Source organism: Chiloscyllium plagiosum, chromosome 11, assembly GCF_004010195.1.
Source record: "Chiloscyllium plagiosum isolate BGI_BamShark_2017 chromosome 11, ASM401019v2, whole genome shotgun sequence".
Classification (NCBI taxonomy): domain Eukaryota; kingdom Metazoa; phylum Chordata; class Chondrichthyes; order Orectolobiformes; family Hemiscylliidae; genus Chiloscyllium; species Chiloscyllium plagiosum.
In genome coordinates, this window is record NC_057720.1 from 71,558,130 (window position 1) to 71,561,291 (window position 3,162).

Sequence of the window (3,162 nt, forward strand, 5' to 3'; positions counted from 1 at the left end):
TCCCATCAACCCCCACCACCCGGACCTTCCCATCAACCCCCACCACCCGGACCTTCCCATCAACTCCCCCACCCCTTAAGTTTGTTCGTGAATAACGGCGTTGTTCCCGCCCATAACACCGGCAAATGTCAAACGCCGTCTAAGTCAACCCTTTGAAAAAGGGTTTCACAGCAGAAGATGCAAGGAGTGGGCATCGTCTTTTATTGTTAGGCAGGAGAATGGGGTCGGAAAATATCAGGGGTGGGGGCGTTTTACTCCAAGGGTTGGGGCACATCACCCGTCAACAGCCCAGTACTGTCTCTCCCTCCCCAATCTTTCCCCGAGCTTTCCACTCCCACGTCTTCCAGGGGCTGGCGGTTTGCCACCGACCTCAGGCATAAACGATGGAATTGAAACGCTTCCTTTTTGCCGGGTCCTTAACGTCGACTTGGTTGTAAGGGCACTGCAAAGGGAATAAGAAAGAAACGAAAAGTGCCGTGATTCTGTCCTGCCCTAACCGTCACCGGACAGACACTGACAGATCCTTCACACATGTAAATTAACGTGGGATAAAAGTCAGCTTTTTTTCTCTCTTGACAGGCTGCCTCCAGGCTGAAGACTCTTAAGTGAAAGACGGCGTTGCTACAAGTGGGAATGATTACTGCTCAGGAAACCGCACTTCCTAAACATGTCTCCCCAAGTGCTGAGCTTGCCATGTCGAAAGTGATCGAGCCCTATTAGTGGAATTTACTGATTTATGTCAGGGCTTTCTCGGTCTGAAGAAGCAAAACTCCCAATTTAATTTGAACTCCCCGAACAAAGACGCATGACAACTTACAACGCACTGAAAATCCAAACTTGTGAAGAAATTACCCCCAGTACCTACTCAGGCTAGGCAGCAAAACGATATATTTTTAAAAATAAATTAAATGTTTTCCTTCCATGCAATATTACGGGCTCGCTTTCGGATCGTTTGCACCCTATCCCGACTCAATGATAACTTTAATTATTCCCGAGTGTTGGTCCCATTGTTTTTGAAGAATTACAGATTTGCAAAGAGAGGCGGATATCTGACGTAAAGTAACTATCCGGGAGCACCGCAGATAAGAGTTATTTTGGAGTTTGTGTGGATTTACAAGATCAGGAAAGAGGAAATTCCAGTTGGAAAAAGGAGCGGGATACAAACAAAAGAATGTTTGTTACTCACGTGTCTGCAAAGAGAGCCGCAACATTTCCCCCTCTCCAGGAGGGAGGGCCAAACCAGTCAGTACCAGGTAACCGCTGTCCGGGTCCACATAGGTCTGCCGGCCAGCCTGCAACAACACAAAGCGGGTATGTGGGTACACATTGTTAAAACAAGAACGGTTTTTTTTTAAAAAAAAGGATCAATTTTAATCTTATACTTTCCACCCACTCCAGACATGGCGAGGTAATGGCCAGAGGGGACATAAAAGCTGCCGAAAAAAAAAGGACAAGCGTGTGTCGGCGAAGGGATTAGGGCAGGCGCTTCAATGGGTTTGCATATTGAGCTTGCACCAATACCTTGCAAACACTCGGGAAATCAACTGGCTGTTTGGGTTGTGCGATTCCCGTGTCGCACAGTCAGCCCTTGCACCAACGAGCAACTTGCTTGCTTTGATTGGCAACCGGACCTCCTGCATTTATACAGCGCCCATGTAAACTAAACAGGGCGCTCCCTAAGACCATTTGCAGGCTACTGAGTGAAATAAAACTCTCCCGCAGATCACCCCAGTGCTGGGTGCAAGCAGTTGGTTTTAAAAGGGCGTCTTCAATGGAGGAGATTTTGAAGGAACCAGAAATGGCTGGAAAAGCTCAACACGTCAGGCAGCATCTGTGGAGAGGGATCAGAACTAGCCGTTTCGGGTCGAGTGGCCTTTCCTCAGAACTGAGAAGTTTTCCGGAGGGGGAGGGGTGAGAGAGGACTGCAGATATTGCTGATCACAGTCAAAAGGTGTGGTACTGGAAAAGCACAGCCGGTCGAGCAGCAGCCTCGGATGCTTTCCCTGCGCCACACCTTTTGACTGAGAAGTTTTCCAACCCAAGTAAGTGATGGCAGAGCCATTCCTGAAGATGGATCGGTTCAGTGAAGATAACTAATGTCGACCACTGGCAGAAATTGTAATGAATTGTTCCCACTGGGTCAATAGACTCCAAATTGATACCACACACACACACATTTCTATGATGCGTGATTTTATTCACAATGTGTTGAACATTATTATGCCCATAAACTAAGGAAAATGTCACCTCCAAAAATAAAATGATAATATAGCATTCCATGAATACATTGTATTCCTTTGGGAGTAATCATGGCGATGCATCACAAAAGGATAAACTGATTACTGATTTGTACCAGGTTTTTTTAAATGTCTCATATTTCCCAATAAATATGGGCAAATTGGAACACAGTGTTTATCACCAATTTCAAATCAATGTGGCTAAAGGGGAGGGGCTGTCGAATTATTCTCGATTGTTTCTTTCATTTCGTTGAAACTAGTATTTGAATAAATAGCTACCGTGTACAAGGTGAACTGACAGCAATCTGAGGAGCGGAATAACACCTTTTCAAGAAAAATCTGCATATGAGCTATGATAAGAAAACAAAAGCGTTCAGAAGATTCGTCTGCTTTGGACAGCAAGGAAAGAACTAACATCAATAGCCAGCGAAACCAATCCATTAACTGAACAGCAAGTTGAAATTGTACGGATTGTTGGTAATGTTTAGCTTTGTTGATGCTGACTTACCATAATTAAAATCCAAGCTTACATTTATCTTGTCCCATACATGTTTAGTTATTTCAGCTTGTTAAATGCATGAATTAAGAACAGTAGGCAATTCTGCCCTTTAAGCCTGCTCAGCTATTCCTTAAGTTCAGAGCTGATCTGATTCCTTCACATTCTCGCCTACCCCAATAACCTTTCACCCTCTTGCTTATCAGGAATCAACCAACCTCTGCCTTAAAAAAGAAATCAAAGATCCGGCTCCCTTTGCCCCTTGAGGAAGAGATTTGCACAGATTCACGGCTCTTTGTGAGAGAATATTTCTCCTCATTTCTGTCTTAAATGGCTGACTCCATATTGCAAAGTTAAAAATCACACAACACCAGGTTATAGTCCAACAGGCTTAATTAGAAGCACTAGCTTTCGGAGCGCTGCTCCTTC

At 44.8% G+C, this 3,162-nt stretch overlaps 1 long non-coding RNA gene across 1 annotated transcript in view; it reads left to right on the forward strand.

Annotated features, from left to right (window-relative positions):
• Positions 1–653, forward strand: part of LOC122554554 — a 58,631-nt gene extending 57,978 nt beyond the window's left edge. Inside the window, exon 4 of the long non-coding RNA XR_006313021.1 lies at positions 580–653. This is a non-coding gene — a long non-coding RNA (uncharacterized LOC122554554). The remainder of the gene's footprint in view (positions 1–579) is intronic.
• Positions 654–3,162: the final 2,509 nt, after the last annotated feature.